Source organism: Elgaria multicarinata, chromosome 5, assembly GCF_023053635.1.
Source record: "Elgaria multicarinata webbii isolate HBS135686 ecotype San Diego chromosome 5, rElgMul1.1.pri, whole genome shotgun sequence".
NCBI lineage: Eukaryota > Metazoa > Chordata > Lepidosauria > Squamata > Anguidae > Elgaria > Elgaria multicarinata.
The window spans coordinates 102,673,934-102,689,183 of NC_086175.1; the positions used below are offsets into that span (position 1 = coordinate 102,673,934).

The following is a 15,250-nucleotide window of genomic DNA, read 5'->3' on the forward strand; positions in this document are numbered from 1 at the left end:
GAAGAAGAAAGAGAGTGTCCATGTTAGAAGCTGGATTTGCGCAAACATTTTTCATTTGCAATAACTTAGGTCTAAGGCATGCATATTTTTCTTCTTTTCTTTTTACTCTAGACTAAGAACAGAGTCCCAATCCACATTGGAACCCTAGCATGAGTGTAGGGGATTGGGACCCATTGTGTATTTTAACATATATTTTAATGTGTATTTATATCATGTTGTTATACTGTTTGTTTTATACTTTGAATGGTTTTAGTTTTTGTGAACCGCCCAGGGAGCTTCGGCTGTTGGGCAGTATAAAAATGAAATAAATAAATAAATAAATAATAAATCCAGATGACTACCACCCCTGCATGAGGTGTGTGTGTGAGAGAGAGTGCATGAGCATGTGTGTGCATGTATCACCTGCAGGGACCAGAGCCCATGGTTATCCCAGTCAGGCTTGTACTCTGGCCAGGAAAAGTGATGGGGGATAGTCATGCTCCAGCAACTTCCTACACCTGACATAATATTTTCTTTTTGAAAGAATAGTGTGCAGAAATGAATGAGAATCTGCTCACACTCTAGATTAGTTGATTTTGCTACTCCGTTAATTTGAATGAAAGAAAAGGAAATGGCTGCAGTATTATTAACAAAATAGTAAATGGACCTCTTCCTTGCAAGGCACTTGTCTTCTCCACCACCACCATCTGCACTTGCAAGGCTGGATATTAGCACTAGTGTCATATAGGAGTAGTATAAGGAAACATTGGACCTGTTGAACCCCCTCCCAAATTTTTAGCAGTAGGCAGTTCCTTTTTCATACCTGTATCTGAATTTCACCAGAAAATCATGACATGTGTCATCATCTTATAGTGAAATTCCCCTATTTGATTCACTCCGAAATTTTAAGCCAACTTTCAAATAAATTCTCTTACCAAACAGCCCATCAAGCCAACACAAAAAACAGAAGTGCCCCAGCATGTCCAGACGTCGTTATTAGGCCCTGTTTAGACAGGTTCTGAACCTAGTCATGCCAAGAAGTTCAAAGAAAATCAGCACTTCCGCTTCCTTTCTCGTCAGCATCTTTTACCATCCTATACATGTATTATATCAAGGATCCAATCAGGGGGAATATTGCTGATAGACTTCCCGATGCCTGGAGGCAACCCAGTGGCCTAGAATTCTAAACGAAGGTTAAGCATTTTAGACATGCAAAATATGGAGTTCAAAGGCAGCAGTGATCCGAAACTACAGCTTCCTGACCAATCTGACTTTACCTTGAAGTGCCGCTGGCTCTTCATATCTCTAGCTCAGTCAACCAGTAATTGTCAGTTAATTGCTAGTAAGAATGTTCCCACAAGGAAGCAACTATATTGTATAATCAATAGTCTATACAATCCTAAAAATCAAGGGGGGCGGGGAATTCATTCAGAATTGGGATGGAATTTCATTTCCTGTCTTTTAAGTCGATGCAAGAAGCAACTTTTAAGGGTCACCATTTTTACAGACTAAACACTGCCATTTAATCTTTCATATGGATAAAGCAAATTCCTTATATCTACGTCAGACTCTTTCAGAATAGTGTGTACATAGTGTCATCAATGTTATTACTAATAGTTATGCTTGACAGCAATGATATAGCTGCTTTCTGTGTATTGATGTGCTTAACATTATATAAGCCTAGCGGGACTTGTATTTCTAAAACACAGCGAACACAAGCATCACAGGAAAGGAGGACTCTATGCATTCCAAACTGCAGATGCTATTCCATTTCATTTAACCAACTAAAATGAAAATCAAGGTGGGGAAAAAAAAACCCAATGTATAAATTCAATAAGATGGGTTTAATGTGTAGTATTCTTTAAAATGGTTCCCGCCTTTAAAAGTCATATTCACTACATGTGCACTGGGCAGTGTGTGCACCTATTCAGCAAGGACAACAACTGTGCCTCCTGGGGCAACAGTTAGTATCACGCCACATCACAGTAACCACACATCAACAGCATGCTGACAAGTTCAGTTAGCTCATTTCACACCCACTGAACACAAATTCCTTAGTATGGATGAGTTATGCAGACTGAAGTATACCTCACAAAAGCAGACTTCTGGGCTTAGTAGTAAAGAGGGATATTTAGCTGCTTTTTATCAACAGCAGGATCCTCTCTAGGTTCTTTCTGCACTTTAAATAACTGCAGTGAAATAGACATTTGTGTTAAGTATGGTACCAATTTGGTTAGATAATTCGTGTTGAGACATTAGCTAGATTTGTGATACTCTCCTTAGACAAGACTGCACTATAAGTTGCAGCCTAAAACCGGATGCATTTAATCAAGCTGCAATGAAAGAATATGTTTTCCTTCATATGAAACCTAGTTTGAGGCAGTAATGGAATCTTGCAGCTTCTCCAAGAAGGCTTACTTTCACGGAAAGATTCCAGACCTGATGAAACATATTGGATCTTTTTTTGGGGGAAACAAAAAATCCTCCTCCTGCCCCTGAACTTAGATGTTCTGTGTTTAAAGGAAACAGGGCAGGGCCATAGATACACATTTTTGGCGAGTGATGGTAAGTATTAAAAGCCACTGCATAGTTACAAAAATACAAGATGTCTCATATTTTAGTAATTTATTAAATAATTTTAATTAAATAAAAAGTCAGGGGATGTGGTTATCAATCAATCATACTAGTATCCTCAGTAGCCAACGAGGAAAATCCTGGGAAGGAGGGGGCAGTTTGATGCTTTATTGAGCAACTGGGTGTAACAACATCCAAACCTCTGGTATTTCCATACATAAAAGGAATAGAGACTTACTTTCTTCTTAAATTAAATCTGAAAATTTAGAGGTGTGGAAGAGCTTCCACAGATTCCTCCTTCACGAACATCCAAATAGTTCTAATCACATAAAGAAGAAAATAGTTCTAATCACATAAAGAGAACAATGTTGTTCATATCAAGACATGATGAAGAGATATTCAGCATGAATATCTTGAAATCTGATCTCCCAACATTGCCTTGTGCAGGTTTCACTTACCCCAAACTTTGTTAAACTCTGTCCACAAAGTGAGTTTTTAAGAATTACAGTTCTTAATTACGCAATGCAGTGCAGCTCAGATCATTTGCAAGCTAAACAACCGACGTCAGGTCATTGAAATAAATGCAAAATTATATAGATTTCAAGGGGACTTAGGTGCCCCTTTCCATCTGTATCAGCAGCTGTGTCAACCAATTTATCTTGCATTCCCTTTTATTAAAAAAGGCGGGATATAGAAAATAATAATAATAATAACAACAATAATTCTCCCCTTAGCCTCCATTTTTTCCAAGCTAAACAATCACTGTTATTGTAACCTTCCCTCATAGGGGAGATGCTCCAGCCCCTTAATCATTTTAGCCCTTTTCTGCACTTTTTCCAGCTCTATAATAGCTTCTTTTAGGTGTAGTGACCAGAACTGTACACAGTATTCTAACAGTGGTCACATCACAGATTTGTATAAAGGCAACACGAAACTGGCAGTTTTATTCTCAATTCCTTTTCTTATAATGCCTAACATGGAGTTTGCCTTCTTTACAGTGGCCGCACATTGGGAGGACATTTTCATCAAGCTGTCCACCACAATCCCAAGATCTCTTTCTTGTTTGTTCACCACCAGCTCAGATCCAATCAGGTTATACTTGAAGTTGGGTTTTTTTGCCCCAACATGTGTCACCTTACACTTGCTTACATTGAACCGCACCTGTCGCTTGGATGCCCGCTCTTCCGGCTTGGAGAGATCCCTTTGGAGTTCTTCACAATGCCTTGTGTTTGAACCACCTTAAATAATTTAGTGTCATTGGCAAACTTGGCCACTTCGATGCTCACTCCTAATTCCAGACCATTTATGAACAAGTTGAAAAGAATTGGTCCCAATAGGAATCCCTGTGGGACCCCACTATTTACTTCTCTCCATCAGGAGAATTGACCTTTTATTCCTATTCTCTGCTTTCTGTTCTTTAACCAATTACTGTTCCATAAGAGGACCTCTCCTCTTATTCCATGACTGCTAAGTTTGTTCAGGAGTTTTTGATGAGGGACTTCATCAAAAGCCTTTTGGAAATCCAAGTAAACAATGTCCACTGGATCCCCTCTGTCTACATGTTTGTTGACACTCTCAAAGAATTCTAGAAGATTAGTAAGACAGGACTTGCCTTTGCGGAAGCTGTGTTGATTCTTCTTCAGCAAAACATGCCCTTCTATATGCTCACTAATTTTGTCTTTAATAATGCTTTCAACCAATTTACCTTGAACAGATGTTAAGCTAACCAGCCTGTAATTTCCCGGATCCCCCCTGGACCCCTTTTTAAAAATCGGTGTTACATTATATTAGTATAGCAATATTAACATTAGTAGGATACTAACTGAAGCATCACATGAATCCCCCAGATCAATGCAAAGCTTATTATTACATTCTTAGCCCTCTTTTCACATGCTTACAAGGATAAGGGTTAACATAAGCATTTTTATTTTAAAAGTACATGTCCTATATTTCCCAAAATTCCCAGTTAATAGGCTTGCTTAGGCTGAGGCACTGATCTAGTTCACACATAATGCTAATCCATGGTTAATCCAGGGTTTATTGCCCAATGGAGTGTTTTTTTCGAGGATGTTGACAAGGTACTTGGACAGGTTCGCGCAACCACCTCTGTACTGGATCCTTGCCTCTCTTGGCTAATAAAAGCTAGCAGGGATGGAATAGCCGGATGGGCCAAGGAAGTGATTAATGCCTCTCTGCGAGAGGGAGTGGTCCCAGGCCGTCTGAAAGAGGCGGTAGTGAGACCACTCCTGAAGAAAACTTCCTTGGAGCCGGAAAATCTTAGTAACTACAGGCAGTGGCAAATGTTCCATTCCTGGGCAAGGTCCTTGAGGGTTGTGGGTCAGCTCCAGACACTCTTGGATGAGACTGATTATCTGGATCCATTTCAATTCGGATTCAGGCCTGGTTTTTGCACAGAAATAGCCTTGGTCGCCCTGTATGATGACCTATGTTGGGAGAAAGACAGGGGGAGTGTGACTCTGTTGATTCTCCTTGATCTCTCAGCAGCTTTCGATACCATCGACCATGGTATCCTTCTGGAACGTCTGGCTGAGTTGGGAGTGAGAGGCATTGCAGTGGTTCTGCTCCTACTTGGTGGGTCAGCTCCAGAAGGTGGTGCTTGGGGAACCTTGCTCGGCCCCGTGGACTCCCCAGTATGGGGTTCCGCAGGGGTAAGTCTTGTCCCCCATGCTCTTTAACATGTACATGAAACCGTTGGGTGCGGTCATCCGGAGTTTTGGATTGCGTTGTCATCAGTATACTGATGACACACAGCTCTACTTCTCCTTTTCATCTTCATCAGGTGGGGCTGGATGTGCTGAACTGGTGCCTGGCTGCGACAATGGACCGGATAAGGGCTAATAAACTGAAACTCAATCCAGACAAGACTGAGATGCTGTTGGTGGGTGGTTCTTCTGACTGGATGGGGGGGGGGGTGTTCAACCAGTTCTGGATGGGGTTGCACTTCCCCTGAAGGAGCAGGTTCGTAGCTTGGGGGTTCTCCTAGAACCATCTCTCTCACTTGAGGCTCAGGTGGCCTCAGTGGCACAGAGTGCTTTCTACCAACTCCGGTTGGTGGTCCAGCTAAGCCCCTATCTGGACAGGGATAACCTAGCTTCAGTTGTCCATACTCTGGTAACCTCCAATGGGGCAGCCTTTGAAGATGGTTCAGAAGCTGCAGCTTGTGCAAAATACAGCAGACAGATTGATAACTGGAACAAGGAGGTTCAAACATATAACACCAATTCTGGCCTGCTTGCATTGGCTGCTTATATGTTTCCGAGCCCAATTCAAGGTGCTGGTTTTAACCTATAAAGCCCTACATGGCTTGGGACCGCAATACCTGATGGAACGCCTCTCCTGACATGAACCTACCCATACACTGCGCTCAACATCTAAGGTCCTCCTCTGAGTGCCTCCTCTGAGGGAAGCTTGGAGGATGGCAACAAGGGAGAGGGCCTTTTCGGTGGTGGCCCCCCGACTGTGGAATGATCTCCCCGATGAGGCTTGCCTGGCGCCAACACTGTTATCTTTTAGGCGCCAGGTCAAGACTTTCCTCTTCTCCCAGGCATTTAACACCATTTAACAATGCTAACTTTGTTTTTTAAGGACCCCCAGAACTGTTGTTTTTAAATGGATACTGTTGTTTCTATACTGTTGTTCTTGTTTTAAATTTTGTTTACTTTTAAATGTTTACTGTTTTTAACTTTTGTAAACCACCCAGAGAGCTTTGGCTATGGGGCAGTATATAAATGTAACAAATAAATAAATAAAATAAATATCTGGGACATGATCAAACAAACCATAGTTTGTTTTCTGAATCTCTGGGTTTGTTTGTTTACTTGCTCCCTCCCTGTATTCCAAATGCATTTGTAACACTGTAGTACTGGCATGAAGAGTGGCAGGATGTTTTTTGTTTGTTTAGTTGGTTGGTTTTTACCACTCTTGCCTGCTGCTTCTGTAGCCTGGTAAAACAACCCATGAGCAATCCATGGTTCTGGTTCACACGTGACGACAATTCATAGTTTAAACTACATAGAGTTTACAACCCAACAACAAACCATGTGTTCTCTGTCTGGGTTTGTTAGCATGGCTGGATTCACATATCATGACAACTCAGAATTCAATAACCCATGGGTTAAATAAACAATGGGTTGTCATTATGTGCAAACCAGGTCCCTGTTACAAGGCCTGGTTTTTTAAGCAAAACATTCTTAGCATTTTCTTGAAACCAGGCAAGCCTGTTTCCCAATTCTTCTCAAGACGGTCTCTCCAAAACTCTTGTCCACAACGTATTCTGTTTCAGATTTTCCTGAAAGCGGAATGTTTAATGAGAAGTTGATTGCAAAGCACAACTTACTGTCAGAGCAAGGTACATTACTTAAACTTTCCTTAGTTAAAACATCATTTCTTCTCAATAGCTGATGAACTTCTTTCCAAGAATGGACTAGCTGGCTCACATCATAGGGTGAAATTTCTTGACTTTCTCTCATTTTCATATGCACATCCCTCACTATTTCACTAAAAAGCATCCATCACCAATATTTTTCTTTAAAGAACCTGCCTACTTATTGCAACTCCCCATCACCACCATAAAAAAAAAGAAACCAATTGCCAAAATCCTATACAGACAGGTGTGCTTACACCCACAGCTACTAGCAGACATAAGCAGGCTTAACTGTACAGTAGGCCATAGCCCTTACTTTTCACAAACATCTTAAAATATGGTGTGAATATTTTTGTTTTCTTTGCCTTGATCGATGCCAGTGAAGTCATTTCTAACAAAGTCTTTTCAATAGAAAGTTAACAAATAGTATTTTAAGCAGAATATATCACCCTCATCCATACAGTTCTCATTTCTTTTTGTAATTTTAAGAGATAAAATTCTCTGTGCCATCTCACTTGCTTCTCTTCCTTAATAGAAAACGACTGCCGTGACTACCCCCATGTAGCAGTACTATTCGCCATCAGCACCTCTGCACTCCCCATGTGCTTAGAGAACAACTGATTAGCACTTTGCATAATTAACCTGATTAGCACTGTGCATAATCAAACTGATTAGCACTTTGCATAATTAAAAAGAAATAACAGCAACAACAACAATAACTAGGTAATATCAAAAGCTGCTAGTCCGACAGCCAATTTGCTAGCACCAGGATTAGTTTAGTGTAGATTCTTTTATTCTTTAAAAACTATTTTAGGAGGTAAGCATCTCAAAACTCTGTATTCACTCACAATGGAACTAGTTTCAATAATCTGACAGTCACCCAAAAACATGGTAAATGATAATTCCATATGAACTATTGGAAACTAGTTATGCAAATATATAAATCAGTAATTTCAACTATCAAAATTGCTTGCAATATTCCAACATGACTAACTTTGTGAACGTGCATGTTACCAAGTTCATATCCTGAGTAGATAAGAGAAAAAACCCTAGCTACTGAAAGTGGCCTTACATATGTCCCTCACCAGGAGAGATGCAACAAGTGTTTTTTTTTAAAGTGCAATGATGCTGGTGAATTGGACAAATGAGATATGCTTACATTTTCTCTTGACTTTTCACTGGCCTAACATTTGAATTTGCTTTTACTCTGAAGATAAAGTGAACCTGGGCCCTGGATGTCAGAGCTCAAACCATTGTGAAAGGACATTCAAGGCTGGTCTGAAGGCAAAAGTGAGTTAGTCCAAAAATCGTCTCCTCCATTCCCTTGTTACCAATTTATAGGAGGAAGCATGCCTTCTAAGAAGTAAGCATGGGCAACGTGTCTAATCATAAACAGAGCAAGTCTCTGCATGTCTATTCAGAAGTAAGCAGGACTGAATCACTCAGCAGCACTTTGAAATAGCATGCCTACTCAGTAGTAAACATGAGCAGCAGGTTTACTCAGAAGTAAGCAGAACAAGCATCTTCATGCCTAATCAGAAGTAAGGAAGACAAGGTTCAGAAGGGAACAGGGCTATATTAGTCATCCTGGCCCTACCTTCTCTGCACTGCAGGGAAAAGCTCTTATCTCCGATAAGAGCAGCTGATTGGAGATCAGTGCTTTCCCCTGCTAAGCACTGAGAAAGAGAGAAGATGGATATGGAACCTCTGTGGGCTGTACTGGGTTCCATGGGCTGGAGGTTCCCCAAACCTTGCCTAAATCTTCTGAATTTTTCCACACTTTCAGTAATCTAGGGAGAAGCCATCAGCAAAAAGAATATTTTAAAGAAATTAAACAAAAATACATTACAGTTCCAAAGAACCTGGTCACTCTGAGAAAAGAAGTCAAGTACTGATGGAAGAACCAGTTCTACAGACTGTTATGTTGGGCAGGGAATGCTTCTAGAGGGATTATTCAAGTCCAAATGTTCCTGGGGAAGGTAGTTCCAGCAATTCTGGGAATTATGCCAATTCCTGAGCTACATATGTAAATATTTTTAAAACGCTATTTTAATATACATGTATTTTAAACACATATACGTCTCCTTACATACATTACTACAGTACTGCCATGGCAACAAGTTAACAGTTAACAGAAAACTCACACGTCTGATTGAAAACATCTTTAAAAAGATAACCTAAACATACACATACAAAAAGTTGCTTCAGTTAAAAGCTCAATATGTTTTATTTCCGGTCTCCAACCTTTTTGGACCTGTGGGCACATTTGTAAATTTGATTAACTGTCCAGGGCACCACTACAAAATGGTTGTCACAGTGGATATGACTATTCACAAAGGGCAAGTAACCTTCCAAAAAGATTGAATACTAGGCAAGGGGGGGATCTGAGCCCCAATACATCAAACAATTCCTTTGAACCCGCAGTTCTTTGTATCAACAGCAACTTATTTTACAGAAGACAAATTCTTTCTCTCCTTACCGTCTGCCAGCCACATCATCCCTCCATTCATCTCCTTTTGAGCCTTTTTATACAAAGCATTTATTATCTGGTCATGATTCCTCACCCATGGTGGCTTGTGGGTGCTTTATACAACATTATCCTCCTACGGGGGCCTATCCTGTTCTTTGCAACCAGTATAGCATGTGTGTGGGTTTTGTTTTTCAGTGAGGAAAGTCTGGCATTTCCTTGAATGGCAGCATGAAACCCTGCTGTATTTACACAATGCCACTATACCACAGCACCACCTAGTGACTATGTCCCTATTTGCACATTATTTTTTTACAGTAGGAAATATTTATAGAAATTGTGTTTTGTGAAAAATCACAGCCATAAATAGCACAATCTGTGCAAAACACCTGAAATTTTACACAAATTGCACTATTTACAGGTGTGATTTTACACAAATTGCGTAATTTATGGCTGCGATTTTGCACAAATCCCAATTTCTGTAAATATTCCCAGACATGATTTTGAGTTCTCTCCAGGTGCCCACAAACTGTCCAGTGGCTCACCCTGTATGCATGATGGGGTCAGGCAGCTGGTGTAAATCTGGTAAGCAGAGCACGAACAGGATCCAGGGGTAGGTGGGGTTCGCCCATCCACTAAAAACATTTTCGTGGAAATGCCAAGATTGAAACTGGCACCTGCTGCATGCAAATCATGTGTTCTATTACTGAGCTACAGTCCCTCCAGGGAGTTTGAAGGTGTTGCAGAGTTTCAGAACACTGTACCTGCAGTCTGATCACTTCTCCACTCGCAGCTCTTATTGGGAGTGGAGGAGAGATATGTCCTAACATTGCATCTGTGCAATCTAGGCTCGGTAGAGTTGGGTAATGCCACATTGTCTTAACTGAAAGAGACATGCCTTTGCTACAACACCTAGTTGGTGTAAGGTTGTGCTGATGTTAAGAAGTACAATTTAGCGCTTCCAGGGGCAATCTAAAATGAGTGGAAAAATTAATTCTGGAAGGGGCAGTTCGGTGGAGCTTGCATAAGAACTAAATTGCCATCACACAAGCGGTGGAGACTGCTTGAGCAACAGAATTTGTAGCCCTGACCACACACGGAACGAAAGCGGTGGTAGGCCCTATGCGTGGACAAGCAGGTTGGATACTGCCCTTGGGCTTGCGCTACAAGGCTTAAAATCACCTGCATGGAGCTGCCACTTTTTACTGAAGCACCAGCACGAATGGCTTCTGTGGTTTTGATGCAGGGTCAATTTCAGCACCAAATGCAGATCGCTTGCATTGTTTTGGGTAACTCCTGAACTCAGCCCTATGCTATGCGTAACTTAAACAACGGAGCACACCATCAGACTTCTAGTAAGTCTGTTTAATGGCCAAAATGGACGCAATATCATCAAAGGTACTTTAATTGATGGTGCTATATAAATAAATAATAATAATCAATAGAATGGTGATGCAATTTCTCAACACTATTGCCTTCACATATACAAAATGAACATAAAAGTCAGTATCTTTCATAGAAGGCCTTATTTATATAAGTTTATGCATGCATATATATTTATGGAGATACAAAGAGACAGAGCATAGCATAGCAAAGATCTATACTGAATTATACATAAATGTCACATTTATATTACAAGTATGTATGTATAATTTTGCACACACATGCACACACACACAGAGTGAAAGAAAAAAATAAGAACAAAGGAATAAACCTCCTACAATAAATTTAAATAGTCTTTTTTAGAAATCCTCATCCAAAGTTAGTGGGCTTTTAGCAATCATACATTTATCTCTTCCAAAATACACCTGCTTTCTTTTCCCCTCTTTTCTCTTCTTTTGCCAAACTAAATATTTTTTCCATCTAATGACTCTCTTTATTAGACAGCATCTAATTTGCATACATTTACATACAATTTAACTGCTTGCTTCTGAGAACAAAGAAATGGCTTCGTATTGTACTGAAGGACAATACTCAGAAAGGGAAGGTATAAAAACCAGCTAGCTCAGTGGCTGTGTATTCTTTTTGTTTCAGAAATACCAGGATTTTTAAACACTCCACTTAAAGGGTGAAAAAGATTATTCCAACAGACAATGCGAAAAGATACAGTGCAGCTTCCTTTTAACACATTTTCTCTCTGGCCTGGTTAATGGGATTTAAGGTCCAAGCTTTCTTTGCTTTCCTCTATTTCTTTTATTAGATCTGATGGATTTAATTCTGTCAGATATTTTAGTTCATATTTTATTTGTATAAAATTTATGCAAAAGCTCAACTTCAATGCTAATTCAGTACGCCCACCCTTTCCCTAACCATGAGAACTGGGAAATGATTGAGCGACTTTGGATGGGCATGAAGTATATTGATTTCACTGCTCAATGTTATTATCGGGGGTATACTAAACCTACGAGGACCTTACCTTACAGCAATACATAGAGCAAATACAAGCTTACCATGTAGCCAAATGGGAATCAACAGGATGGGATGGGATACAGGGTTGAGCTCTACTTGTAAATACAAGGAGGAATTGTTGTCACAGCAGAAGCAGGAAGCAGCAGAGGTGTTAAGCTCTCTAGTTCCCTAGAAGATAAGGAAGAAAGAGCTGCACATGAATAAAACTTTTCATTAAAGAAGGAGGGAGGGAGAGAGACAGACAGAGAGAGGGGGAGAAGGCATAAACTTGAGCATGTTCTGTGTTTCCACTTTCACCACTTTCTACTCTTTAAAGTCTAGCAATTCCTCAATAATTCCGCCCAAGTTTCATAACAGAAACATTGCTACGACTGGAGCAATTAGGTAGCATTCAGAACAATAGGAGATGCAACAGAATTTTAGACAAGTTCAGTTGTCAAGATGGGTAATTAACATACCTAATTTCCACAGTTATTACAGTAACTTGGGAAAAAGATGGATAGTGTGTGTGTGGGAGAAGGGGGGTTGATAACTGAGTATATGCCTGCTGTGGACAAAGTCAAACATCTCTGTAAGAACTAGTTTCAAAGATTGGGTTTTTTGTTAGACCTGGTACCAATCAACAGGCAATACAAAACAGGAGGCAGTAACATAAACACCAAAGTACCAGAGGTCAGGTGAAATTAACTACAACCAATAGTCATCATCTGTAACTTTGAATAAAATAACGTAGTGTGCAACCAGAATATTTAACAAAAAGTTCTGCATGTGCACATAAAAACCCAACAGAGATGAAGAAAGGTCTTCGAATTTCTAAACCAATCTAATGAAATATTTACGATGGCCTCATTGAAAATACTAGACTTTTCACTCATTAAACAACTGGCTACACATCACTTAACCCGGTGACATTAGCCAAAACAAAAGCATTGCCATCATTGTCCCGATTATTCAGCTACCCACCGCCTTTCCATGTGCCATTAGGCTAAATGAGTTCCCTGGGAGAAAAACCCAATATAACACGTTTTCTGATTAAGCACAACCAGAGAATATTCCACATTTTCATATAATTTGTGAAGACTCTCAGTCATTTAAAATCCTCCTATCCCATCTGTTTGGTTATCAGGCCAAGCTGGAATCCTGGAAGCATCATCCTAATAATCCAACTTCTGCAATGCGCTGTACAAAGGGCTACCATTGTACCTAGTTTGGAAACTTCAATTAGTTCAAAATATGTCAGCCAGGTTGGTCACTGGTACATCTAGGGGTGAGCATATTACCCCAACATTAAAATCACTCAACTGGCTGCCAATTAGTTTCTGAGAAAGTTGAAAGTGCTGGACATTACTTTTAAAGCCCTACATGGTTTGTGTCCAAGTTACCTGAAAGATTGCCTTCTCCCATGCAATCCACCCTGCACACTCAGGTCCTCTGGGGAGAATTTACTTCAGTCAGCCAAAACTAAGCCTACAACTGTTACTCAGAGGACCATTTCTTCTGTCGCCCCCAGACTGTGGAATGCCCTCCGGAGGAGTTTCGTCAACTTAACTCTCTCTCCGAGTTTAAGACAGCTATAAAGACTAGCCTCTTCTGGCAGGCCTTCCCAGATGAATTTTAAGCCAATAATGTTAAGATGTCTTGATTGTTATTTTGATATTGTATTGGTTTTATATGTTCTTTGAATTAATTTTATGTATTTGATTTATATTGAATTGTTGTGCTAATGTTGTTCCCCGCCATATATATAGGGCTGGTCGTTCTGGGAAGCAACAGACTGGCCATGATACGTTAGTGTCCTCTGTATCAAGACAATCTAAAACAACTTAAACATTTAAGTCTTCTTCATTCCATAGTTGTACCAGTACAATGAACCATGGCTTCTCTATTTGATTGCCATTCAAAGACGTATATTTATTTATTTAAAACATTTATATCCCGCCCTATATCAATAAGATCTCAGGGTGGCGTACAGATAAAAGCATACAGTATAAAAGAGTAAATATACACAGCTAAAAACAAATTAAACCATAAACCAAGTAAAAACAATATATAATTTAAAAGCAGTAAAACTATTAAAACAGTTAAAACAATGTGCCAACTTAGTGAATTCAACCATTAAAAGCTTTGTTAAAAAGCTATGTTTTCACTTGGCGCCAGAATAAAATCAGCATTGGCGCCAGTCGGGCCTCCAAGGGGAGGGCATTCCACAGTCGGGGTGCCACAACAGAGAAAGCCCTCTCCCTTGTCCCATCATAGCGAATGTGTTGTGCTGGTGGGACGCAGAGAAGGGCTCCTCCAACAGATCTCAAGTCTCGGGCAGGCATATATAAGGAGAGGCGCTCTCTCAAGTATCGAGGTCCCAAGCCATTTAGGGCTTTAAACGTCATTACCAACACCTTGAATTCCGACCGGAAGCATATAGGCAGCCAGTGCAATTCCTTTAAGGCCGGTGTTATGTGGTCTCTGTGAGATGTACCTGCCAGCAGTCTAGCTGCTGCATTTTGCACAAGCTGCAACTTCTGAGTCGTCTTCAAGGGTAGCCCCACGTAGAGTGCATTGCAGTAGTCTAATCGGGAAGTTACCAGTGCATGCACTACTGTGGCTAGGTTGTCCCTGTCCAGGAAAGGCCGTAGCTGGCAGATCAGCCGAAGCTGACCCTAAGTACTCCGGGCCACGGAGTCCACCTGGGCATCCAGTGACAAAGATGGATCTAGGAGTACTCCCAAGCTATACACCTGCTCCTTCAGAGGGAGCACCACCTCATCCAGAACGGTTGCTTACCCAATTCCCGGACTTGGGAACCACCAATCCACAGAGCTTCCGTCTCATCAGGATTCAGCTTCAGTTTATTGTCCCTCATCCAGCCCATTACAACCTCCAGGCACTGGTCCAGCACCTTCACAGCACCATCTGACTCCGATGACAAGGAGAAGTGGAGCAGAGTATCATCAGCATACTGATGGCACCCAACTCCAAAACCCCTAATGACCTCACCCAACGGCTTCATATAGATGTTGAACAGCATGAGGGATAGAACAGAACCCTGTGGCACCCCACAGCTTAATTGCCATGGGGTGGAACAGGAATCCCCCAATACCACTCTCTGGAGTTGGTCCCGCAAGTAGGAGCGGAACCACTGTGCCTCCTACTCCCATCTCACAGAGCTGGTCCAGTAAGATACCATCATCAATGGTATCAAAAGCCGCTGAGAGATCCAGGAAGATCAACAGGTTAGCACTCCCCCTGTCTTTCACCCGGAGTAGGTCGTCAGTCAGAGCCACCAAGGCTGTTTCAGTGCCATGTCCTGGCCTGAAACCAGATTAAATGGGTCCAGATAATCCATTTCTTCCAAGAACGTCTGAAGTTGCCGGGCCACCACATGCTCAAGCACCTTGCCCAAAAAGGGGATATTAGCGATGGGGCGGTAGTTCTCACAT

The 15,250-nt window shown here is 41.0% G+C and overlaps 1 protein-coding gene across 6 annotated transcripts in view; it reads right to left on the bottom strand.

The window, feature by feature from the left end:
- The window catches only part of ZBTB20 (zinc finger and BTB domain containing 20), a 584,371-nt gene that overhangs the window by 417,898 nt on the left and 151,223 nt on the right, over positions 1–15,250 (bottom strand). For 5 of the 6 annotated variants that reach the window (XR_010025479.1, XM_063126937.1, XM_063126938.1 and 2 more), the window contains exon 3: positions 11,855–11,981. The exons of the other annotated variant lie outside the window; for it this stretch is intronic. The gene's annotated coding sequence lies outside the window, so the exon portion shown is untranslated. The remainder of the gene's footprint in view (positions 1–11,854; positions 11,982–15,250) is intronic. 6 annotated transcript variants of the gene reach the window in all.